The sequence below is a fragment of the Trichosurus vulpecula genome, chromosome 5 (genome assembly GCF_011100635.1).
Source record: "Trichosurus vulpecula isolate mTriVul1 chromosome 5, mTriVul1.pri, whole genome shotgun sequence".
NCBI classification, from domain to species: domain Eukaryota; kingdom Metazoa; phylum Chordata; class Mammalia; order Diprotodontia; family Phalangeridae; genus Trichosurus; species Trichosurus vulpecula.
The window spans coordinates 59,210,258-59,238,186 of NC_050577.1; the positions used below are offsets into that span (position 1 = coordinate 59,210,258).

Here is a 27,929-nt window from a genome sequence, read left to right on the forward strand (position 1 = left end):
TCTTTTAAATGTGAGTCTTATCTGCCAAAAAAATTGTATGGCTCTTCTGGGCAGTACCCATGTGGCAGAATTCTATATCTTTGAGGTATAACTCAGAGTGTATGCTCAAAAAATGTTTGATGGCAGATATGAAAATTCTCTTAATCAGAACACCAAAGAATTAGCCCCTTTCCTTTTTTTGCTTACTCAGGAGCTAAATTCTCCTCTCAAAAATCTACTCTCTTGTCAATTTGATTTTACTTTTTTTCTCAGAGATATCATCTTTCAAGTACGGAACCAGGATGGTTTAAATTCACTAAGAAGGCAAATTAAAAGCTGTTATTTACAGAAGAGAATTTTTTTTTAAAAAAATGGTAAGGTATTTTAAAGTCATGTGCTGCAAATACTGATATAAAAATGAAAGCAATCCCTGCCCACAGGGAGCATACAGTATATTGAGGGAATACATGTTCACTGAGAAGTATGTGCAAGAGAGTGAGAAAACACGAACAAATGAGCAGAATTGGCAAAGACTTAATCTAGAAGGTGATACCTGAATTGTGCTTTGAAAGAAACTAGGGATTCTGAGAGATAGAGGTTACAAATGAGTGCATTCCAAACATGGGGGACCACTTATACAAAGTCATGGAGATAGAAGATGGATGATGATAGACAGTAAGAGGTTAGAATGACAGTCACTGGGAAGTGTATGAGTTCCTAGAATAGGAAAGAAGAGTAACATAAATAATTCTGGATAAGTATAGGGGAGCCATATGATAGGGTTATAGAATAAGAACCAGAAAGAACCTTAGAATTGATCAGTCAACTAACATTTACTAAGAACCAGGCATTGTGCTAAGCACTGGGGAGCAAGACAAAGGAATCTTGATTCTCCTTAAATCTGTGCCTTCCCTCTGCTAATTATCTCCAGTTTGTCTTGTTCATGGCTTCTGTGTACCTAGTTTGTATGTTGTCTACCCCCAGTTAGACTGTGAGCTTCTCAAGAGCAGGGGCTATCTTTAGTGTTCTTTGTATCCCAGAGTTTAACTGGAACATAGTAAGTACTTAATAAATGTTTGTTTACTGCTTGACTGATTGAAAAGACTGTCATCATTTTCAAGAAGCTTAGTTCTTATTTATTTCTTTTAAAAATGTATTCATATCCTTTTATCATTTACCTATTGGAGATCAACTCTTTTAGTATATATGAATAAATTCTTTACATGTCTTGGATACCAGACATTTATAAAAAATTGATGTGAAGATTTTTCTCAGTTACTTTTTTGATTTCTAATTTTGACTACCTTGCAAAATTTTACCTAAGAATGCTTTAATTTTGTTTAACCAAAATTGTCTATTTTATCCTCTCTGTTCCTCTCTTATCTCCTGTTTCATGATAAACTCTCCCCTTAGCCATACATGGGAAAGGTGAGTGTTTAGCCAGAAGTAATGTTTTTACCCCATCATTTTTTCTATTTTTTAACCAGAGCCAAACAGTGTTAATGATTATTGCTTTGTAATATATTTTGAGATCTATAATTGCTAAGCCAATATCCTTTTCCCTCCCCCCTTTTTCTCCTAGATAATTCATTATCTGTTGTCCTTTAAAATAAATTGTTATTGCTTTCATGGCTATGTGAAGAAATATTTTTGTAATCTGATATAGCATTTGATAAGTAAACTAATTTAGGTAGTATCATTTTTATTTCATTGGGATAGCTGTGAGCAATTCACATACTGGCAAATATATAGTTCTATTTCTGAAAAAAATATTCTGTAATTGTATTCCCATGTTTCCTGTGTGTATCTTGGTATGTAGATAATTAATTACATTGAATGAAATTCCCCTTTATTAGTCTTCCTCCTAGGTGTCATTGACAATATACAGAAATAATGATAATTTCTGCAGGTTGTTTGTTTGAGGACGAAACTCACTATCTTGCCCAGACTAGTAGTATAGAAGCAATTCATGGTCCAATGCCACTATTGATTGGCACAGAAATGTTGACCTAGTCTCTTTCTGACATGAACAGTTTGCCCCGATCAGGCATTCTGATGACCTCTCCCCCACTCTCATAATTGTTGCTAATATAATATATTACGTTTACCTTTTCCTTAGTACTGAGTCCAGTCTACATTCCTAATATAGATAAACATGGTTATAATGTAAAATATGTTAATAGGATACTCTTCTTTCAACATATTATATTCCTTTTTGCATTAATATTCATTAGAAGTATTCACTAATAGTTTTCTTTTTCTTATTTGTCTCTTGCTTGAGTAACAAAAATATTTATATATCTTGGAAGGAATTTGGGAAGAACTTTTATTTTACTATATTTGCAAGTAATTTAAGTCATATTCTTATTAATTATTCTTTGAACATTTGATAAAATTCATATCTCAAGTATGTGAACCTGATTTATTATACTTCCACACTAGACGTATGACTTATTTATTTTGTTTTCTATGAAATTGGATTATTTCAATTTACTCCCACCTACCCTCCCTAAGAAGGCAAGCAATTCAACATAGGCCACACATGTGTCATTATATAAAACACTATATATCTCTGTTGTCTTTGGTGTTTGTGCGTTGAGAAGTCGGTAACTGCCACAGCTCACTGATTCAGGGCGCTAGGGCCTGTTTTGCCCAGCTCCCGGTCTGGTTGGTCCAGGCGCAGCACATGCTGGGCTCTGCTCCACTCTGCTCCCAGTTCAGTGTGTGATAGACTTTACCCAGAGACCATCCAGGCTGTCCTGGGCTGGAACCCTGCTTCCCTCTGCTATTTCATGGGTTCTGCAGTTCTTCTCTGTTGTCTTTCATGTTTGTGGGTCAAGAGGTCTGGTAACTGCCACAGCTCACTGATTCAGCATGCTAGGGCCTGTTCCACCGGGCTCCCAGTCTGATTGGTCCAGGCACAGCTCATGCTGGGCTCTGCTCCACTCCTAGTTCTGTGTGATAGATCTTACCCAGCGACCATCCAAGCTGTCCTTGGCTGGAGCCCTGCTTCCCTCTGCTATTTTGTGGGTGCTGCAGTTCTAGAATTTGTTCAGAGCCATTTTTATAGGTTTTTGGAGGGACTTGCGGGGGAGCTCATGCAAGTCCCTGTTTTCCAGCTGCCATCTTGGCTCCACCCCCCAATTTTATTTTTTTCAAAGCTTCTAGTCTTATCAATTCCCTACTATTATTCTTGTTTGACTTTCACTTTTGACTGTATCAAAAAAAATTGTTGTATTGTCTCATGAATGTCATTTTCTTAGATGAAGTTATATATTGCTACAATTATTTGTTCTAACCACCAATGCTTTGGAATTAAACTATTTAGCCTTTAATGAATTTTAATCCTTTTTTCAAAAATACTTTCTGCCTTAGCATATCATCTTTTATCTTCTCTCTTTTCCCTTTTAAGGCAATCAAAATAAATTAACCCAATTCCAGGCTATCTGTTTATTTATTTACTTGACTCCATGATATTTGGAAAAAATAAAGTTCTGAAAGGACATTTAATTTTTCTCCACCCATGTTTCATTCATCGTCCTATGCCCTTTCCAAGCATTCGAATGTATTTACCTTTTTAGTTTTCCTTTGACACCAGTATTTATATTTCAGAGTTTCTACTCAGCACTGGTCATTTTGTCAGGAATTCTTGAAAGTCCTCTCTTCCAGTAAGAGTCCATTGCCCTCTTTAGGATTATACTCAGCTTTACAGAGTCCTTGATTGTAAATCTTTTTTTTATTTGTCTTTTGAAATATTATATTTCAATATCTCTTTTCTTTTATTGTGGTGGTGTTCCTTGATTCTTCAACTCTTTCTTTCTAGCTGCTAACAATATTTTATCTTTGTCTTGGAAATTCTAGATTTTGTCTATTATTTTCATAAAAGTTTTTGTATTTTCAGGAAGTCACTAGTGTCTTTTTTCTATTTTAATTTTGCCCTTTGATTCCAATAAATCTTGATGACTTACTTTTATTATTTCTTGAAATATAATATAGGGCTACTTTATTTTCTCATAGATCTCAGATAGTTTGGTTACTCTTCACTTGTCTCCCTTTAGTCAAAATTTCCAAGTTGATTATTTTAAATAGGAAGTACCTTATATTTTCTGAGATTTTTTCTTTTATCAAAATTTTTGTTCAAGTATTTCTTTATTTCAAGGAGTCATTGGTTTCTTTTTTATTCTTTTAAAATTATTTTTATTTATTTTGTTAGCTATTTCTTAATTTCATGTAAAAATTTTAAAAATTTTCAGTTTCAAATTCTCTCCCTCTCTCCTGTGCCTCCCCCTTGTTAAGAAGGCAAGCAATTTGGCATCAATTATACATGTAAAGTCTTGCAAAGCATATTTCCATGTTAGCCATGCTGCAAAAGAAAACACATTTGAAGTAAAATAATAAAAAAAAATAAAGTAAGAAAAAATATGCTTCAATCTGCATTCAGACTTCATCAGTTCTCTCTCTGTGGGTGGATAACATTGTTCATCATGAGTCCTTTGCAATTGTCTTGGACCATTGTCTTGATTCCTGCTTATCACTCTTTATAGCACAGTGATATTCTATTACAGTCTTATAAGTCAGCTTGTTCAGCTATTCCCCAAGTGATGGGCATCCCCTTAGTTTCAAATTTTTTGCCACCACACAAAAGCATCTATAATTCTTTTTATAGACAGGACATTTCCCCTTTTCTTTGATCTCTTTGAGATGCAGACCTAATAGTGGTATTCCTAGGTCAAAGGGTATGCACAATTTTATAGGCCTTTGGACACATTTCCAAGTTATTCTCTGGAATGGTTGGGCTAGTTGAGAACTCCATTACTGTTCCATTTTTTTCCCACATCACCACAAGCATTTGGTTTTTGTATTTCTGTTATGTTAGCCAATCTGGTAGATGTGAGGTGGTATCTCAGACTTGTTTTAATTTGCATTTCTCCAATCAACAGTAATTCAGGCATTTTTATATGATTTTTGAAATTTTTGATTTCTTTTTTAGAAAACTGCCTGTTCATATCTTTTGACCATTTATCAACTGGGGAATGGTTCTAATTTTTATAAATTTGGCTCAGTTCTCTACCTATTTTTAAAATGAAGCCTTTATTAGAGAACCTTGTTACAAATTTTCCCCTAGTTTCCTGTGTTCCTTCTAACTTTCACTTCATAAATTTTTTTGTGCAAAAAAATCATGTAATCCAAAGTATCTTCTTTATTTCCCATAATCCTATGTATCTCTTCTTTGGTCATAAGCTCTTCCCTTATCCATTGATCTGACAAGTACATTTTTCCATACTCCCCTATTTTACATATGGTGTCACCATTTATGTCTAAATCATATATCCATTTTGACCTTATCTTATTGTGTGCCTAGTTTCTATAAAATTGTTCTCCAGTTTTTCTAGCAATTTTTGTTAAATGTTGTGTTCTTACCCCCAAAAGATTGAACCTTTGGGTTTTTCAAACGCTAGATTACTACGGACATTTACCACTGTATGTTGTGTATCTGAACTCTTCCACTTATCCAACACTCTATTTCTTAACCAGTATTAGACTATTTTGATCACTGCTATCTAGTAATATAGTTTGAAATGTGCAATTGCTAGGCTGCATTCCTTAACATTTGTAAAATTGGTTCCCTTGATATTCTTGACCTTTTGTTTTCTACTTGAATTTTGGTACTATTTTTTCTAGCTCTATAAAATAATTATTTTATAGTATGATTGTTATGGCACTAAATAAGTAAATTAATTTAGTGTAATAGATTCTGCTACAGTCCCTTATTTTAACTCTGTATGTGTATCTATATTTCAAGTGTATTTCTTGTAAACTACATATTGTTGGACTCTAATTTCTAATCCGTTGTGCTGTCTGCTTCCATTTTATGGGTGATTCATCCCATTTACACTCACAGTTTTTATTATTAACTGTGCACTTCCCTTCATCCTGTTTTCTTGTGTTTCTTCTTCTCTTTCCCTTTTTATCCTGTCCCTCCTCTAAATTCTGTTTTGCTTCTGACCATTGAATTATTTTATCTACTTTTCCTTTTATCACCCCATTTCCTTTTTCTGCTTCCTTTCCGATTTCCCTGTTGTGTAAGATAGATTTCTATTAACAATTGAGTGTATATATATATATATTTGTAATATACACATTCACATGTATATGTATACACATATACATATATATATATATATATATATTTCTCTCTCTCTGAACACATTTAGATGGGAGTAAGGTTCAAAGGTCCAAGCATTGTCTGCCCCTCCACTTTCCCCTCCACTATAAAAGCTTGTTATTGTGTGCCTCTTTTATGTGAAATAATTTTCCTTTCTCACCTATCCATTTTTTGACATCATCCCAATATAATTTATTCACTCCCACTTCCTCTTTCTATATAGAATTCTTCTAACTCCTTAATAGTGATAAAATTCTTAGAAGATTCTGATATTACCTTTCCATATAGAAAGGTAAACAGTTTAACCATATTATTTATATTTTAAAATTTTAATTCATTATTTATTTATTTTTAATATTCTTTTCTTTTTAAATTCTGAGTTCCAAAATCTCTGCCTCTCTCCTATCCTGTCCCACACTCACTGAGAAGACAAGCAATATAATATCAAATATACATGTGAAATCATACAAAATATATTTCTATATTAGCCATATTTCAAAAAAAGCAAGAAAAATAAAGTTGGGAAATTTGCCCTCAGAGTTCATCAATTCTCTTTCTGGAGGTAGGTAGAATTTTCCCATCATGAGTGGGATTACATTGGATCATTTTATGTATCAGAGTAGCCAAGTCTTCACAGTTGATCATTATTACAGCATTGCTATCATTGTGTACAATTATTTCCTGTTTCTTCTCATTTTATTTTGTATCAGTTCATAAAAGTCTTGTCATGTTTTTTTTCCCTGAAATTACCCCCTTGCCATTTCTTATAGCACAGTACTACTCCAACAAATCATATGCCACAACTTGTTTAGCCATTCCCCATTTTATGAGTATCCCTCAATTTCCAATTATTTTAAACAATTTTATCTTTTTGAGTCCTTTATGATTCATCTTTCATGTTTACCTTTTTTATTTCTATTGAGTCTTGAACTTGAAATTCAGATTTTCTATCCAACTCTGGTCTTTTAATCAGAAGTGCTTGGAAGGCCTCTGTATCATTAAATATCCATTTTTCCCTTGAAGGATTATACTCAATTTTGCTATGTAGGTTATTCTTGGTTAGAATCCCAGGGCCTTTGTTTTCCAGAATATCATATTCCAAGCCCTCCACTCCTTTAATGTGGTAGTTGCTAAATCTTTCGTGCTGCTTTTGTTTCTCTCATCACTACCTAGTCTCATCACTGGTCTATCATCCACATGGGCCCCAGGCCAGCCTCCTCTTATTGTAACAGATCTCTTTTTCCGACCTCTTATGTCATCTTGGGCTAGAAGAATGTCTCTGATCTTTTGTTGGCTCTGCCATTTCTAGAATTTGATTTGTGGTATTATTTTAAAGTTATTTGAAAGAGAATGTTGGGAGAGCTAAGCTGAGCACTATTCTACTCCAGTATCTTGGTTAAAAAGTTGTACCTCTGGAGACATTGATTTCTGATAAGTGCATTCAGATTTTCAAAGAGTTTCTTTTTATTTATTTTTTATATTTTATAAATTTATTTTTATTTAATATTTTATTTTTCCCCATTATATGTAAAAACAATTTTAATATTTTTTTTCAAATTCTGATTTCCAGGTTCTCTCCCTCCCTTCATTCCCCCCTTCATTGAGAAGGCAAGCAATTTGACAGAATTTATACATGAGTAGTCATGAAAAACACATTTACATATAAGTCATTCTGTGAAAGAAAACACAGCCAAAAAAAATCCAAGAAATATAAAATAAAGAAAAAGTGTGTTTGATCTACTTTCAAGCTCTACCAGTTATTTCTCTGGAGATGGACAGTACCTTTCATCACAAGTCCTACAGAATTGTCTTGGATCTCTGTATTGTTGAAAATAGCCAAGTTATCCATGGTAGATCATCATACAATTTTGCTATTATTATGTAAAATGTTCTCCAGGTTCTGCTCACTTCATTTTCTATCAGTTCATGTATGTCTTTCCATATTTTTTCCCTGAAAGCATCCTGCTCATCATTTCTTAAAGCACAATAGTATTGCATCACAATCTTATACAACTTGTTCAGCCATTCCCTGATTGATGGATGTCTCCTCAATTTCCAATTCTTTGCCACTCTAAAATAGCTGCTCTAAATATTTTGGTACACACAGATCATTTTCTTTTTTTGTTTTTTTAATCTCTTTGGGATACAGACCTTGTAGTGGTATTGCTTGGTCGAAGGGTATGCATGGTTTTATAGGCCTTTGGGCATAGCTCTGAAGTACTTTCCAGAATGGCTGAATCAGTATACAACTTCACCAATAGTACATCAGTGTTTTAATTTTCCCACATCCTCTTCAACATTTTTCATTTTCCATTTTCCATTTCTGTCATATCTGACAGGTGTGAGGTAGTAGCTTAGAGTTTTTTGATTTACATTTCTGTCATCAATAGTGATTTGGCACATTTTTTAATTTGACTATAGATAGCTTTGATTACTTTGTCTGAAAACTACCTGTTCACATGCTTCGACCATTTATCAACTGAGAAAACTTTCTTTCATAGGTAACGTTCACTGTCTTCTGTTCAAAGCCATTAATTTTCCTTCCATATCTTTCCTTCATAGCTTTTTTATTAATTTCTTCCAGGTAGTCTTATTGTTCCTATGGCCAAGCCATTTTCTTTTCTCATTCTCTGCTTGTGGTTGTTGTTGCATCATTATCTTCTTCTGGTTATTGTTTTTGGGTGAATTCCTTTTGGATGAATCTTGACTCACAAAATTTTTTCCTAATATTTTCTCACTTGAGTTCTTGATTTATTGACAAGGCTAAAGTCTATCCATTCCTATATTCTTATATAGATTGATCCAAACATTTTTCTTCTGAAACTTTTTTTGTCCTGTGTTCCTATTGGGGCTTCCACCTACATAGTATTTCATCTTTAGTTTTCCCAGCCAAAGCTCTAGAAGGTGTCCCTGGTCAGAGCATTAGGTGGTCATCTATCTTCCCTGTGCCCTTTAATAAGGGCACAGTCTCATCTCTGCCCTTTCAGATCCTCTTCATCAAGATATTGCCCCTTCTAGTCCTATTAGGATTCTCCATGGTTAAAATACTGCAGAGGTCTTAACTCCCCAGAGTTTTCTCCATAAGAGTACTTTTAGGTGCTCCTGAGTTGAGAACCTTCTGGTATTTTTGACCTACATTCGTGCTGAATTTATTGGAAAGACCCTCTGCTAGTATCTGAAGCTTCTGGCTATATTTTGGTTTGGCCATGGGCTACGTGAAGGAACTACTGAAATTTCTATTTTGATTTTTTGTTCCTTCTTCAATCTACTGCCCCTTTTAGATCACTGATGGAATAAAAATAGGAGAGTTGGGTTCCTCTGTACCTTTTATAATATTTTACCTGGAAAGGTCAATATTCTTCTCTAGTGTTGTACTATACCTTTACCTATTTCTGTACTAATGCAGAATTTCTTTAGCCCTCTGGAACAAGAGCTAAGCATATATCCTATAATCCTATATTCTTACTAACAGCCTGCTTCCCTTCTAATAATAGGTACAAAATGATGTTATCGAAACATCTAATACTTGAAATGAATTCTTGAAAGCCTTTCAAATCCCCTTCATCCTATAAAAAGGAGAAAGAACACAATTAGCTACAGTGATTATAGTGCCATTAAAGTCTATTTTATCACTCCAGTTCGCTTATTAAACAGGAATATACTTTCCAGAGGTCCTTTTGGTAATGTGAGTTGATTATTTTTGCACGCTTATAGCGACAACAGACTTTCTCATCTCTGCAATGTCATCTGTCCTCATACTCTTAAAAGATTTTCATTTGATAGGAAATAACAAATAATAAGATTACTATTAAGACAGGCAAACAGTCACAAAAAGCCAACCCTAATAAATGCCCTCATCTACTATTACCAGCAGCAGTGTATTCAGGCCTTTTGATTTGGCTCTGAGATAGTGACATGCAAGAATTGCCTGCTTAGAATTGAAAATGTGAGGCTCTTAAATAAAAGTTTTAAACATGATTTAATCAGTTTAGCACATTCTCTCAGATGAAAAAGGATCATAGTTCTAGAGTTGGAAGGGAGGATAAAGATCATCTAGTCCAAGACTCCTCACTTTACAGATAAGGAAACTGAGGCTCATAGAGAAGAATCAACTTGTCAAAGGTCACACAAGTTGGCACTTGGGACAGTTGGAATTACAGGTCAAATTGTATGACTGCTAATGCAATGTTCCTTCCACTATACCATCCTCCTTCTCCTGATGACTACTTCTGACATAGCAGGCATTCTATGAGGGATTAATGAAATTCTAAGGTTAGTATTGCTGGGCAGCTGGTTGGCACAGTGGATAGAGCACTAGGTTTAGAGTCAGGAAGATCTGAGTTCAAATCCAGGCTCAGACATTTATTACCTGTGTGACCCTGGGCGAGTCACTTAATCCCTGTTTGCCTCAATTCCTCATCTGTAAAATGGGGACACATTGGAGAAGGAAATAGCAAACCACTCCAGTATCTTTGCCAAGAAAACCCCATGGACACAGTCCATGAGATCAGGAAGAGTAAGACACGACTGAGCGATCAATAACAACAGCAACAAATGGTAGGACTATTTTTATTACTAATTGGATATCAGTCAAGTCATTATCGAAGCTACTGCTACTACTAGTTTATAGGTAAATAACACTTTATTCACAATAGCCCTTATAAATAACATAGTATAATTACTACTAGATCCATTTTACTGGTCAAGAAACAGAAGCTCTGATACTTCAAGTGATTAGTCGATGATCATGTACCCAGTAAATGCCAGAGTTAGTGTTTCAGTCCGAGTATCTTGGCTAAAGACCCAACCACTATATTCTTCCAAGTCTCAGTATTCAAGGCTGCTTAGAAATTACATCAGATATCAGCAAGTCAGACTGTACCAATAAGTACTTGAGGTTTGATCAGTTGTGTCCCCTTGAAACTTTGACCAATCCATTCTTCCCTTTACTAAATCTTTGAGGCTCAGGAGCAACATTTAACAATTTAAAAGCAGGGGAAAGACGGGTCTTGGAGATCTTCAATTCAGCTTCCTTCATTTTACTGGTGAGGAAAGTGGAGCTTAGAATCCATTGTTCTTTAGGGAACACAAATGGGCCTTTGTTGTTATTTGTAAGAGTAAAAATAGTGATAATTTAACTGTGTACATGCATTATTCTTGAGAATTCAACAAGCCCTCTGGCTCATTAGCCAGATCTCATTTTGGTTTTATTTGCTCCTTTCTCTTTATTCACTTTTCCGATCCTCATTCTCCTTCCCTTGCTTTTCTTTTTCACACACACACGCACACACACACACACACACACACACACACACACTTTCCTTGTATTATAAAGAAATATGTCCTTCATAATTTTAAAGAAGTTTGAATTTCATATAGGACTAGAGATTGAGTAATCGCAGGATCATTGGAAATCATTTATTCCCACTTTGTCATTTTTCCACTCCATTTAAATTTTTTCATTCTGAACTTAAACACCAAAGAAGAGCATTTCTGTATTGATGGTATAATACAAAAAAGATTGTACATGAAACTGTGAATTTCCATTTCATAGTGGCTGTGATTTTTAATGTAGTATATAAATTGTCCTGCTTAACTGTCCTTCCATTTGAAGTCCTATCATCTTCATGTTTCAATGGCTATCTTTTTTTTTGGTGGTGGTGGTGGGGAGAACATTACTATTCCTCACCCTTCTACCCCAAATCATTAACTAAGAGATAAACAACAGGCCAAACCTTCTAACACATAATTATAATCAAACAAAACAAATCCACATAATTGTCACATCTGAAAATGTATTGATTTTTCTATACCTCATGTCCATCCCTTCTCTGGCAGGAGCTGAATTTTACCATGGCTTTTCTAGATACATGATTGGTTTCTGCATTCATCAGAGCTCTTCAGTCTTGCAAAGCTGTATTTCCTTACAGTGTTACTGCCACTTTACATTGTTTTCCTGGTTCTGCTGGCTTCCTTCTGTGCTGTTTCCAACACTCATAGGAGGAAACTAAGGCCCATAGAAAAGTTATGACCCAGGTGGTAAGCTACAGAGCTAGTAATCAAATCCAATTCCTCTGACCTCAAATGACCCTGTGTTTCACCATGCGGCTCATTTTTATGTAAACATCCAAAGTCAGATGCCTCGTGTTCATAGGTGAAAAATAAAGAGCACTGGATAGGAATCCAGAAATTGGGGTACTGCTGTATTATTGCTTAAAGGTTTGGTTTAGGCAAACTGTTTCACTTCTCTGAGCCTTGGATTCCTCATTTGCTAAATAAGTTGGTTGGACGAGCTAGCTGCAGGATCTCTTTCTGCCCTAATATTCTATGGTTCTTTTAAATTATAAACCCATTATGATCATGGATAATGATCCTGTACTCAGGAAAGACAAACTGTGTCTCTTGTCTTGTCATCTCTAACATCTAGCCTATTGCATAAAATTGTGATTAGCAATTATATCATAATAAAGGAATCACTTGAGACAGCTATTTTGTGACAGTTTTAAAGAGCAATTCAAGATGTTTTATCTTAGAGAAAAGAAACCAATTAAGTAGTTAATTATTTCATTTAATAGCAAAAATCCAAATTGTTCCCAATATTTTTCTGCAAACCTGAAATTTCTTTGGTTTTGGGAATTGCACTTTAAACGATTTGCCCAAGGTTGAACAGCTAATCTGTGTCAGGGATAGGTCTTGAATCCAGCTCTTCCTAGTTCTGAGATCTACCTCCTCTTTATCCACTTATCTACAATGCCTCTCTGGTATAATTTGAAGTAAAGATATCTTGGGAAAGGTATTCCTCTCTTTAGTGTAAGTCTATCCAGCCAAAATGATCTCTGTTCTGTCCCCACATGACCTATAGACTTTTAATAATGGAGTCAATCCCAACTCGACGGATAGAATATCTTGAATTTAAGGCACTGTTGAGTAAGGTTGGGACATTGTGAACAGAATTCAAGCCAAGATAATTTTAAAATTGAAGCACTTCACTCAGTCCTTTAGACTTTACTGGGTGAAATAAAGGCTCCAAAACTCAGGTTCTCACCAGCATCTTACTCCATGTTAAAGAGGCTCCTCTTAATTTGTTTTCTTTCTTCACCTAATAAGCCCCAGGCACTCAGTCATTTCATTAATCTAAGAGGCAACCTCACAATTCTTTCCCCAAACCATTATCCCTTTCACCTCACACTCTGGTAACAGTCATCAAATTAGTACTTCTATTGTTCTGGAAAGGGTATGTCCTTTGATTGCTCCATAGCTCTACTATTCAAGTGACCTCACTCTTCTAGGGACACCCTTTCCATGTTATCTTCTACCATAATGAATATAAGCTGCTTGAGCACAGAAACTCTCTCTACCTTGTATTTGGATTTCTGACCAATAGCATACACAGTACCTGGTATAATGTAAGGGATTAATAAATGAGTGAATATTTATTAATTAATTAACCCATTTGGTTCAAATCCTGACTCAGACACTTACTGCTACAACACCCTGGGCAATTCACTTAGCCTTTCAGCCTCAGTTTCCTCATCTGTAAAGTGAACATAAAAGTACCTACCTGAAAACCAAATGAGATTACATGTGAAGTGTTTTGTGAGATTTAAAGTGTTAGGTTAATTGTTATTACCTTTTAAGTCTATTGCCACATCTCAATTATGCAATTTGTGGATTGTCCTGTTTGCCTTTCTTATTTTCCTCTGACTAAATTTTCTGAAGATGTTGCTTCAGGTATAGTCCTGAATCAAAGGTCAGTTAAGAGAAAGAAAAAAACTGCAAAAGGTCATGGTCAGCATTGATAGCTGAACCTAACATTAGGTTAGCCCCACACCTAATTATTTGGGCCCAATGGAAAAAGAGGAATCTTTTCTTTCTACTGTGTTTCTGCATTGTAGTCATTGAAATGTTTATTTCTCTGATGGAGAAGATTTTTTTTAATAATTTATGAAAGTGGTTTCTTCGTTTGCAAATCTATCCAGTTCAACTAGTCGTTCAAATGGAAATGTTAATAAAGGCCACATAATAATATTTTATTTGCACATTCTGTAATTTGTCATCCACTAAGGGTAGAACCTGATATAAACTCAAAGTCAGCAAGGCTGTGTGGGTAGTGCTTGGGGCCAAAGGAAGAAGAATTTTGTGCCACTGTAATGGGCTCCTGAATTAAGCTCTGGGTAGCTCTTTGAATGCCTTTAAAAAGAAAATAAGTTTTCATTTGTCTGGGACAGTTGAAGTGTCTTGCAGTCTGATGAGATGACCTCTCAAGGTTCTTTACTGGCCTATAGTCTACTTACCAGCAACTTGGGGTGTATTACCAAAAGTACCAAAGTGTTCCTCTATTTGGGAAGTACCTTGACCTCTTTCAATCACAGCCTCAATTCCTTCATCCAGAAAAGAGACAATCAAACCTCTTCTCCCTACCTTAAAGGAATCTTGTTAGAATTCAATGACATAAGGTAGACAAATGCTGTTCAGACCTCTAAGGATGATACAGATAACAGGTGCCTGCATGGATATTGGATTTCAGTGATGTGAATAATTTCTTCCACATAATAACCTATTCATGCTTTCTCATTCTGCCAGATACTTTGCTGTGTTCTCCTATGATTCTTCCACAGGAGATACACAAAATTTCAGTCAATGAGAATTTGCTAATTTCTTACTGTGGACCAGGCATTGTGTGAAGCACTATGGATACAAAGGAAGACAAAAATATTTCCTGCCCTCAGGGAGCCCCTCGTTCTAATAGGGGAGACAGCATGTGAATAACTAGGTGGTTCAAGTTATACATAGAGTGCAGGGAAAGTAATCTCAGGGGGAGCCCGTCATCTAATAGGGGATACAGCATGTGAATAACTAGATGCTTCAAGACATATACAGAGTGGAAGGAAAGTAATCCCAGGGGGAAAGTGCTAGTAGTTGGGGGTGGCAGGAAGGGTCTCCCCCAGAAGACAGAATTTCAGTAGTCTTGAAAAAAGTCAAGGAAACTAAGAGGTAGGTGTGTCTTTGGGAATGGAAATAAGCCAAAGTAAAGGTACAAACGTGGGAGATGAAAAGAAATGAAAGTAAGGCATCATAGTTGGATTATAGAGTTGGATTGTAGAGCAGCTAGGTGGTGTAATGTATAGAGCACTAGACCTCAAGTCAGGAAGACCTGAGTTCAAATCTTAGCTCAGACACTTTCTAGCTATGTGATCCTGGGCAAGTCACTTAATACTGTTTGCCTCAGTTTATTCATTTGTTAGATGATCTGGAGAAGGAAATGGCAAGCCACTCCAGTATCTTTGCCAAGAAAACCCCGAATGGGGTTATGAATAAAATAACTAAACAACAGAATAGGAGGGAATCAAATATAATAAGATTGGAAAGGTAGAAAAGGACTAGGTTGTAAAGAGAATTAGATGTCAAACAGTATACTTTATATTTGGTCCTAGAGGCAACTGGGAAATATTGGAGTTTATTCAGAAGAGAAGCAAAATGATACATCAGGAAAATCCCACAGCTTGGCAGCTGAATAGAGGCTAGATCAGCATGCAGAGAGGAGGTAGGTAGAGGAATTAAATTGTAATTGTCTGGGTAAGAGACAATATGAACTTCAATTAGCCTGGTGGTTGTATGAGTGGAGAGAATATAATGTATACAAGGTGTTTTGTAAAGGTAAAAATGGCAAAATTTGTCACTGACTTGGATATGTTGGGAAATTGAAAGTGAGGAGTTAAAGCTGACAAGCCAGGGTCACTAGGAGGATGTCAGTAGCATCCACTTTTTATAAAGAAGTTCAGGAAGTATTTTTTTTTTGGTGTGGGGGGGGGGTCGGTGCAAGATGAATTAAACCCATAGAAAGTGATGTGATCAAATGAGAGTGTGTAGAAAGAGAAGAAGAAAGCTCCAGGAACAGACTCTTCCAGGGATACCCGTGATCAGAGGGCATAAGCTAACTGGAGTTTCAAGAAAGGAAACAGAAGAATCACTCAGACAGTTAGGAGGAGACTCAGAAATAAGTCATGTCATGAAAACATTGAGATCTTTGGACATTGCCCAAGTGGGATATTATGAAGCCTGGCCCAGTGACTTTTCTGGTCATATAATTGTCTTTTAATATCCCTTATTCCCCTTGTACTGCCCAGTTTTTTGGTTGGTATTATATTGTAGCCTTTCCTTGTCCACCATATCCCCATCTCTCCATTGTCCTTTGGTTCATCAGCAATATTATGTCTTCAGAGAACCTAGAGTTCCATTATATATTTTCACACAGCATCACTGAAAAAATATTGAGGTTAAAAAGGTGAACCTTTATTTCAAAGGGAAGATTGTATTCAATAAAAATACTACTCAGTTTCCAGGTCATGTGTCCAACAAGATGGAGGACAAGACATTTTCTTTGATTCTCATGACTTCTACAAATTCTTCAAAATAGAATTTATGTGAAGAGATAAAACAGTTTCAACTGTGTCCATAGTCTAGGTCACCAAGAACCCATATGAGTTAAAAACTCGGTGAACGAAGAGCAGAGACGTCTAGTCACTTACACATCTTACATCTAACTCACTCAGCAATCCTTCCTCTGCTGCCTACTATACAGCCAGGGCTCACGTGAGCTGGCTGGAACAGGCTTGCAATAGAAATCAGCTCTACCCCTCCTTCCTCCCAGTGCCGTGGAAAATCAAAAGGAAGGAGCTGGTTCTGACTGGGACAATAGCAGGGCAGCACTCTGTACTGTAACAGCGCTCAGTTAGAAAAAATGAACAGAGCAGATCGCACCACAGGACCCATTTGTGCGGCTGTGTGACACTCCACTAAGCTTTAGGACAAAAGCCCAGTATCCAGCTGGGTCCAGTTCTATCCCCCTCACAGTTCACGTGGGGCAGAGACTGAGACTGGTAAATGAGGAATTATCTGGCATGAAAGGTGGGAGAAGGCTGAAATGGCTCAGAGATCCTTCCCCCAGGTAAGAGAGCTTTAAAAGAGGAGTCAGAAAGTGAGCAGTAAGAGAAAATAAGGTTTGGGGCAGAGGGGGGGGGAGTAAAATTATAAAACATCTCAGGAGGAAAAGAACTCACTTACATACCTTGCAGCACAAGCAGATAAACCAATAGGGAAAATATTAATAACAGAGGGGAATATGGCCTCTAGATCAAATAAAAGAAATGAGATATCTGTGAATAAATATTGCAAAACAAAGGAAAATGAATTGGCACCTGATGAAGCAGAGGGACCTGGGGATTTCCAAAAGAGCATGGTACCACAGCAGAATGTTCCCGAGTAGTTTAACAAATATAAAAATTGTTAAAGTAGAATTTATGACCTACACAGCAGAAATAATTGGAAGAACAGAAAAAAAAAACTTGAATCACATGTCTTAGCCTGTATTATGATCACCTCCTCTCCCCACAAAGAAAAGAAAACAAAACAAAAAAAATAACAAAAAAAGCAACACTTCCTCATTTTTCAAATATAGTTGAGTGTGCCTAGGATGTGTGTACTAACGGGCAAGTTCTGCAACTGTCGCCATTCAAGGCAATAAGAATTCCTTATCCATTTGATTTTCCCTCTTGGTGTTATTAGGCCCAGTTCTTTTCAGTGATAATTGATATTATTTAGGAGGCTCAGTGCAATCCTGGATGGTTCTCTTAATTTATAGTATCACAATGCGTTTGACTTTAAAGGATAAATGTATAGGGGAAGTTGACTGACTCTAACTTTGTTTTTCTTTGATACTTAGGTCATTCAGTGGATAGAGAACTAGACTTGGAATGAGGAAAACCAAGTTCGAATCCTGCTTTAGATGCTTATTAATTCTCTGATTTTGGGCCATTCACTTAGCCACTTTTATTCTCAGTTCTTTGTCTGTTAAATGAAGAAAATAATAACCCCTATCTCACAGGGTTGTTGGTGAGAATCAAATAATTGGTAAAGTGCTCTGCAAAGTGCTATATAAATGCTAGCTGTTGTTATATTAAAAGAAAACCTCTTCAAGTAAATTTAAAAACAAATGTGAGTACCTCTGTGCTTTCTTTCCTCTAAATTTGTTAAATAATATTAACTGTAACCTCTCAAATCCAACATGCTACTCTCCATGTCATGAGGTGAGAGGCAATGACAAGATTAAGGTGGAGCAGAGGATAGAATGCTCAGCCTGGAGTTCGGAACACCTGTGTTTAGATCCTACTTCAGAAACCTACCAGCTATGTTATCTCAGGGCAAGTCACTTAATCTTTTTCTGCCTTAGTTTTCTCATCTGTAAAATGGGAATAATGGTAACACCTACATCCTAGGCTTGTTGCGAAGATCAAATGTGATAATATTTAAGTGTTTAGCATAGTGACTGGCACATAGTAAAAGCTGTGTAAATGCTAGCTCTCCTCATCATTCTTGTTATTATTGCTTTACTTTCATTGCTATTTATTTTTATTATTATCATTATTATTATTATTACAACAGTGACTGTGTTCTGAGAGTAGACTCTTGGGAGAACAGGAACTCCAAAAAGCTAACTAATGGGCTGCTTGAGAACAAGGACTGTCATTTTTTTCTTTGCCTTTCTTTGTATCCTCAGTAGTTAGCACAGTGCCTGGAACATGGTAGGTGTTTAAAAAATGCTTGTTGACCAAATTATTAGTTAATTTTGCTCTGACAAAATTATTGATTAATTTAGTACCCCAGCTACTGTGTTACAACTGATCCTATGAAATAGATAGAACTGCCTAAGTTGCAGGCTAGCCATAAATGAAGCTCTTATATTAATCAGCTTGATACAGAGGACAGTGGAGCCAGTGACAATCTTTTGTGTTCTGATGCCATAAGAAGTCAATGTACATTGGGTCAAATAATAAATACCAACATTCCATCTGTTAGAAATGCTTAAATCCCAAATGTGATGACTACTACAGGGAGGAAATCATTACTACATGTGAAGTGGACTGAAGAAATGGATATTTTAATGGTATGTTAGTACAATACCATGCCAACATACAGATAAGTTCTCCACGCCACTTTTTATCCATGGGATTTCTGTGTCATGCAACATATGTTGCCAATTAGTCCAGGGCAAGAACAAAAAAAGAGCTATATGGTGGCCATGGTCAGAGTCATAGGATGAAAGGTAGAGGTACCAAGAAATACTGCAAGAGACAGCTATCAAGAAACACTAGGGTAGAACACTAGAGCAGAAGTGATTTGAGAGAACTATTGAACATCTATGAAAATGCCACGGAAGATTATAGAAATATCCTGCTAGTTCATGCGTTAAAATGTTTAGGTGCCATATTGTCCATTTAAAGGTGACAAAAAAGAAATATTTAGAAAGGAGGAAAACAAACAAAAAAACCATATCAAATATTCTAGATTTTTTCAAAAGACATATGGCTTCACTGAAAATTATATTAAAAAGCTCCTTCATCTCATGAGATCTTTGTCCAAGTAGACTTGTCTTGTGGACTTGATAAGTGTAAACTTTTTAATGTATGCCAAGGAAAGATAAATCCTGAAGACTTTTAGCTTAAATACAAAGGTTAAATTGAACCAGATGGTAAGGCAATGCCTTAACATACTTTGATTTCCTCCAGGCAACCCAAATGAAGCATCAAGATGGCCATTAAGAAGATTGAGGCTGGTGGGAAGAAGCCATTTAAAGCAAATAACACCTACAAAATACCAGGCTTAAGTTATGGTTCTGGCTTCTTAAAAAAGAGCATCATTTATGTTGAAGTATCCTAAAAAAAACACAATATAAAACAGGGATCATCACCCTAAGGGAACTCCCTTGCCAAAATAGAGAAAGATATTCTTAGAGCACTTACTTGATAAACAGTTCATAAAATATCCAGAAATACTTTTTTGGAAGAAGCAGACAGCATTTCACCAATCAATAGCAAAGTCTGATAATAGGTATATACCATCGAACTTTTAATATTACCAAAAATGGCTAACCTCTAGGTACAGGAAATGTCTGAGTCCCACAAATGTATTTCAAATGGCCCTCTAGGCTTGACATACAAATACATACATTGACAAAGTAGAAAACAAATTACTAAGTCACATTTGTGGAAATGAAAGGGTTGTGATACTACTGAGGTTATTACAACCATAAATAACCTGGACTTAATGATCAATTTAAATTATACAAAGGAATTATAGAAATTGTACCAGGCATCACCAAAGACTATAAAAAATTAGCCCCTATAAAATACTTAACAAAATATTACTAGTGGATAAAATTTTACATTAAAAGTTTAATATCAAAAAAAAAACAAAAAAAAAATAAAAAAAAGTTTAATATCTTCTGTGACTGACAGATGAGAAATCCGTATTTTATAACTACAGGCCTCAAAATATCCTGGAAAACAACCAATTCTATATAATTGGACCATTTTCAGAGTGAACTGTTATTGCTCACAAGAACCCAGACGTAACATTGATATTTAAGAAAAAAAAACTTATGAACAATGTTTTTAATAGATTTTATCTGAAAACAATGTTCAATTTACACAAAACAAAAGCTTTGAAGATATAGAAACCTACCATAGAAATTAAAAATAATTTTGGAACATAACATGTTACATATCATTCCAGGTCTTTATTTTGGTAACAAAATTGTACCAAGGATGAATTCAATGACTCCCCAAGCCTCAATGGCCTTGAATCCTAATATTTTCATTCAACCACCCATATCAGTTAATACATCAACTGTTCAATGATCCAAGGAATATTAGATAGAATAGAATAATAGCAAGACTACAATGTATATTGTGCTTTGTCACCTAGAGAGGTTTTTTCTGGAGGTGACATGTAGATTTTTTTCAATTGCCAATTTGTTTTCTATGGTCAGTTATTTTAGAGAAGTTTCCTTTGTTATTTTCTGTTTTGAGGTATTCAGGTGTTTCTTTTTAATTTTCATGGTTTTCTTTCTTTTTCCCCCCCTAGGTGCCCTTCAAATACTTGGAGTGTCTCTTTACATCCTGTCTTAAGAGCAATACGTTTTGTTTCTATGGAGATCATGTTTGCTTTTAATTTTATTGCTTTTTGACTTCTCCTCTTTCAGATTGTCCTTCACTGCTATCTATTTGCATTACCAGTTATTTTTTTTTTCTGTCTTTGTGAGACCTACATTGTGGCTCCAGGCTTGTATTTTTTTTCTTCTACTCTTCCAATTATTTCTGCTGTACAGGTAAAAATTTCATTTTTCACAATTCTTATTTATCTTTTAATCCACTCTGGAATATTTGTGGTATTGCATTCTCCAGAGAAAGTTTATCCCTACCACAAGGAGAAGGAACCCAAATTAGAGTCAATTTCTGTTGTAGGCCTTTCAGGCACTTTATCCAGCCCTGTTACTAGAGCATGGTGGGCAGAGGTTAAAAGGGTCCTGAGGGAGCACATCAGTGGCTACTGAGTTGCTTTCTCTGCTGTTAATTCATTGAATTGCTACTTTGTTTGGATTCTTGGTGTCCTACGTAATGGAGATAGTTGAAATTGCTTTTTCTCTTGAACATAAATTCTATTTTGGAGAGGTTCAAGAAAACGTCTAGTCATCCATTTTGTTGGTTATGTGACTCAGAAGTCAAACTAAACTATTTTGATTCCAAGCTTGGTTTTCCTTACAATACATCTCCATGAATCATGAACATAGGAAAAAAAAGATTTGTCATTTGCTTTCGTATCCTTTTCTGTTTGTGAATATTAATGGATTGTGAATAGGTATTTCCAGTCATTAACCATTAGGAGTCATAATGCAAGTGACTCTCCAATTTTAAGCTGCTGAGAGGAGAAAACGTGTTAGGATTCAAAATAGATGTGAATATGTGCTTTGGTAGGAAGGAATATAATTATGATTTATTATGCTTTTAGCTCCTTCTTCCTGTTTGTGTTCAGAAAACAGGTCCCCTTGCATGAATGGGCAGGAATGGTTATCTTTCTGTTTCAGATGGGTTCTACATAGCTTTTATAAACAGTGCAAAATGTGCAGCTGCTAATTAGTCAAGGAGCAATTAGTCCAAGCAAATTAGTTGCTTGTACTTAATATGGAATTTCAGAACCTTTTAGCTCAGGGAATTATTTCATGACTTCTCCTGACTTCCCGTCTTCAAATAAAATGAACTGATCCATGGCAAAATATAAAAAAGTAACTCATTAAAGGATTGCCTCATAACCTTTCATTCTTCCTCCTGCTTGTAGGCCCTCAGCCCTTGGCCCAAATGACACACTTGGTCTTGATGTTTGGCTTCCAGTCTTGTTCCGCTCAGTGCTAAGAAAGCAGTCATTCAGTTAGTGAGTCAAAGTTTGCCACCTCACAGAAGACTCTGGAAAATCATTGAGCAATCCCACTTTTGAAGTGTAAGAAAGGAATATGGATGGCGGTCAAGATGTTGAATATTTGGTTTTTCTTAACCTCTGGGTGACACTTAATCAAGAGTGCTCAGTCATGCTTCCAAAAGGGAAAAAGAAATTTTAAAAATTCTCTTTTTTTGATGACACTGAAAAATCTAAAATATAAACATGTCCCTATAAAAAGAACAGAAAAAGGCAAGTTCTCCATGAAATGTCAGGTTTTTTAAGTATGTGTTAAATTTAACATGGTAGTACCCACATTGTCTTGCTTGCTTATATCTCCTTCCAAACCTTCTTCTGCTCTCTTCTATGTAATTTTCCACTTTTTATTCTTTTTTCCTGTTTTGACATTAATATCAATAGCCCCCATACACAGCACATTCCCTTCTACCTCCCCTGCCCCAAAAGCCTTTCCTTGGAATAATTAAGTAATGGCATACAAAGCAAAAGTTGTTCATATCTGAACATGTCTAATCCAGGGATGGGCCTCAAGGCCTCAGGTTTCCCACCCCGGTCTAACTGGTACCTACTGTGAATCACTTTTCAGCTGAGACATAGGAGAGCCTTCTTCATTAGGCTTCTGGAGTCTTGACGGGTTTTTAAAGCTTTTATTTTAAATCACACAATTTACAAATTATCAAAACCAAAGGCTTGGCAGGAGCAGAGGAAGAATTTTAATAGCCTACTTGGGCACATAATGGCTTTTCCCCTGCCCCCTAAACACTGCAGACTGGTTGAGACACGTTGTTGCAAAGGAATTAGTAGGGAGAGAAACATCTTTCCCCTAGTTCCTAGATGGATGAATCTGGATGAACAATATGAAAATTTTTTTTCTATTCTTTTGGTCCAGACCTGTGATTTCATTGGTTTATAGGACCCTTCTTACCGAGGCAATTTTCTCTAACAATGAAGATCAGAATATTTTCTACAACTAAGAGTCTCAGAGAGTTGCTTAGGAAGTAGGAAATTAAATACCCTTGCCCAGGGTCACACAATCAGTATATGCCAAAAGCAGGACTTGACCCTAAGTCTTATTAGTTCAGAGGCTAGCCTTCTACCCACTACTCCATTATACCCTCCATTTGACAGAGCTCCTGAGGCTTATGGGAGAAGAACCATTCTTGAATATAAATCTAATATTTGCCCTACATTGTAAGAGAAGGCAATGATCATCTATGCCAAGCTATAGAGACTATATAGTGACATTTCTTTGGTAATTGTATGTGATCTGACAGACAGAAAAATTCTTCACACCATAAAGAAAAACAGAACGGAAATCATTCCCAAACTTCATTTTTCGAGGGAACCTACTAACATAAATGACCATATTTTGTCCAAGTACAGTAGAAAAATATTTACTAAATTACCATGTGCAGACTGAAGCTGATTATTGTCTTCTCTCAAAAACATATGGGCAGACAAACCAAATCTGGAGGCATGTAATAGTAAAAAGATCCCTCAAGACAAGAAACATGAGTCTTAGACCAGACTCTCACACTAATTGGCTTTGTATCCCTGGGCAAGTCACTGAGTTTCGGTTTCTTCAACTGAAAATAAGAAAGGGGAACTAGATTATCTTAAATGTTGATTATGATTCAGTAACAGGAACATCACTTCACTGGGAAGTATATCTCACAACAATTGCTATGTAGACGGTCATTTTCAAAAGTCCACCTATTTTTATGTTATCCATAACCCCAATATTATATATTCAAAATGTTAGTTATATCAAAAAGTGTCTTCTTTCTAGGTTCTAGAAGCCAGACATAGCATTACATAGAAAACAGAATCTCAACTTTTTGGTCAGGGGATTTAGGTTTTAATTGTAGGTCTAAGTACACATTTGGAACTTATAATGGAGAGCTTCAGGGGCTCCGTTTTTCCTCCAAAATAAAATATTAACTCCTTTGTTTGCCATTTGAAATCCTCTATTCTCTGGCCTTAGACCATCTTTTCAGGCTAATGACAATATTACCTATTTGCTTCTCCTTATGGCATTCCATTTCACAGTATTACCTGTCCCATGCAAAGACACTGAGGATGAATTCAGAATGTTCTTCTTTTTCTTGGTATCCTTCATTCCCTAAAGGTTTGGATCTAGTATCCTTCAAGGCCTTTCCTGATTTCTCTCAAGTTGTTATTGTCCTAACTTGCCCAAATGACTTTGCATCTATTTGGCATATGTCTTGTTTTGTTTATCTACGTTATTCTCCCTCTTTCCCACCTGCTCCCCCCCCCAAGTAAAATGTTATATCCTAGAGGTCAAAAGCTATTTTTAAACTTCACATTCCCAGAATAGCACTTGACACTTAGTAAGAACTTAATTAAAACTTGTTGAATCAATTAAATAATTGGAAAAGTCACCTTGAATTTCTATCAATATTTCCCTTTCTGTTAAATACAAACTTCTAAAATGTTCCTTTACCTATTTGTACAAAATGAATATCAGAATGATAAAATACTTGTTTAAAAAGTTCAGTACTCTTTGGAAGAAAAATTCTATATATTTTTGCAAACTCAAAATTATCTAAATAAGAATAGTAACATTTCAGACATAACACCAAACCCAAATTTTGCTCATCTTTGTTGGAGATTCGGGGAGGGGGGGCGTGGTATTGGCCTGTAGAAGAACAATGATATTTAATAGAATAGCTCTTCCTAATGAGAATCTAAGTTTAAATGTCATATTTCTAAATGGCACTTGGGATTAAGTTCATTCCCTTTGATCATCTGCATAAGTTTTGATTTTGGACATCTCTGTGAAACTCCTAACATTCTTTCAAATGGGAAACTCCTGAGTTCATACAGCGGTAGATGAATTCCACTTCTCCTTCTCTGCCCACCTTGAATGTTTCTCTTTTCTCTGAATTCTCGTGGAAATGATCATATCATTTATTTGTTCAAGAGTTGTATAACAAATTCTTACACTTTTTCTAATATTGCCAAATATTTTAAAATATTCATTATCATTTATTGATACTTATGGATCTATAATGTAGCGCTCTGGATTATCCTAATCACAGTATGAGCATCAGGACTTTTTCATCTATTTGTTTTCTTCATGTGAGTATATTTAGGCCAAACTCTTGAGAACTCGTTCTTTTTCATTGAGGAGATGCTGCAGTTATTTGGAGTTGTTCAGTCAGCACAATATCATCTACAAACAGACACATCTGGAGGACATCACCGTCTTACAGATGCATTCTTTGACCTGATATCTGTGCTGGATCTCCTCCATCACTGTGGCAAATGCCTTTGATGAGAATAGAGCTCCTTGTTATATGCATAAGACTTAAATATGATATCATTGGTCAGAAGATCATTGAAAGAGGTTATTTTTGTTATTAGCTTTCTCCTTGGGAAGTCCCATGAAATTTACACTGGATTCTATTCATGACATTCATATTGCTTCCATGTTCTGTTTTTTTTCATTATTTTCCAACAAAACATTTCTGCATAGATATTTCAAAATAATAATAATAATAGGAAGAAGAAGAAGAAACTTACTAAAGATTGAAATTATTGTGGGCCTGGTGCTAGTGAAATGTCAGTTTTAAAATCCAAAGAGACCCAATTAAAAAGAGAATGGAAAAGGCTGCATGCTCCTTTTAGGGAATTCATTCATGTTCGTACACATTATGGTCCACGTGCTTGGGTGAAGATGAATGAGAAATAAGACAGCCACCAAATATCTTACAAATGACAAAATAATATACAATCACCTAAAATGATAGATAGATAGCTAGATAGATAAATAGATAGATATATACAGATATAGCATAAAATCTCATGCAATAGCAAAAAAGCAAAAAAAAGGCATTTATTTTTTTGTTTATTTGTTTGCTTTTAATTTTACCTTTACAAGAACCCTAATAGGTACATAGAACAAAGTAGGAGGACCTCCCCCTATCAAATATGGCTTAGTAGAGATAGGCTAGAAAGTCACCTAAAGAGGCTAGAAGAAAATTGACAAACTGGAGAGCATCAAGAAGGGAATAACAAGGATGGTGAAGGGCCTTGATGCCATGACACATGAGGATTGGCTGAAAGAAGTGAAAATTTGAGTGTGGAGAATAAAAGAGGAAGAAGGATCAAGGTATCATCACATATTTGAAACTTGTTGTCTTTGGCTCCAGAGGCCAGAACCATGAGCAAGTCAATAATGGATCAAAGTTGCAAAGTTACATTGACAGTTAGTGTAAAGAAAAACAAACAAAGAAACAAAACTGCTTAACAATTGGAGTTATCCAAAAATGGAAGAGGCTTCCTCTGGAGATGATGGATTCCATCTCGTCACATGTTTTCAAGCATAGACCGAATGGCCTATTGTCAAGTACATTATACTTGGACTCCCTTTCCAGTATGAATTAGGATAGGTTGTTGCTGAGATCCCTTAAGAATCTAAAATCCATTGACTTCATAATTCTGCTAATGGTGGTATTTGAACCTAGGTGTTCTCGGTCCCAGCTTCACTCTATCCTTTTTTTCATTTTACAAATGATGAAATTAAGGATTAATGTGGTTAAGTGGTTTACCCACATATAATTAATAAAAGGGGAGAGGCTGCTCTAATTACAGGAGAAGTAATCGATTCCCTTACTACTCTACTGTGCTGAATTTTCACTACCAGAAATGAACCAAGAGAAGAGCCAAAAAAGTAAATGATAGTAAATGAGATTTGGATCAGAAAAAAATATAGCATTCATTATCAAAAACTGAACTTATTTTGAGTGCTTTGGAAAACTTTTAAACTATAAAGGTTTCTCCTTTTGTAAAGGACTAGTTGATTTTATGTCAAAATAGAGATAGATATTCAGCAGTTTACAGTCCTGTGGTGTCTTCTGTGTGGACTTTCCCCTTCATTGTTACAGATCATAGCCCCTGGATGTTGATAAATGGTCTTTAAGAACATTTTTAGAGTGGAGAGGAGGTGGAAGAAAGGAAAGAAAATGTCTCCTTTTGCATCTTGTATCCATCACCCCTCTATAAAGAGGTGGGTAGCAGTCTTAATCATACTAAAGATGTGGATGCTTAGTTCACCTTGAACATCTCTCTTCAGGAAGAAATTAAAGGTTGAAAAATATGGTGAAACATTGACTGTATCAGTCATATTACAGTGTAATGCTGTATAATAGTAAAAACATTACATTCTGTCTGCTGGCTCATTTTGCAAAATTTTATACTGAGTATTATTTAAGAGAATCCTCTTATGCTGGGGAAAGTGACTTAAGGTTGTCAAAGGTTGTGACAACAGAGTATGAGTTCTGGTAGCTCTGGAGGTTGGAAGATGGCCAAGACCAGCTAAGTTCAGAAAGTCTACCAAGTGAATTTTGTTTATAGAAATTTATAAAGACCATTTTAGTCACAGTGAAATTACAACGTGTCTCAATGCAGTCAGTGCCAACATAGATGAAATCTCAAATCCTCAACGCACTTGAAGCATAATGAGCAGAACAAT

At 35.7% G+C, this 27,929-nt stretch overlaps 1 protein-coding gene across 1 annotated transcript in view; it reads left to right on the forward strand.

The window, feature by feature from the left end:
- The window catches only part of MALRD1 (MAM and LDL receptor class A domain containing 1), a gene marked incomplete at its 5' end in the record, with an annotated part of 881,642 nt that overhangs the window by 822,230 nt on the left and 31,483 nt on the right, over nucleotides 1-27,929 (forward strand). The gene's annotated exons all lie outside the window — the stretch shown is intronic.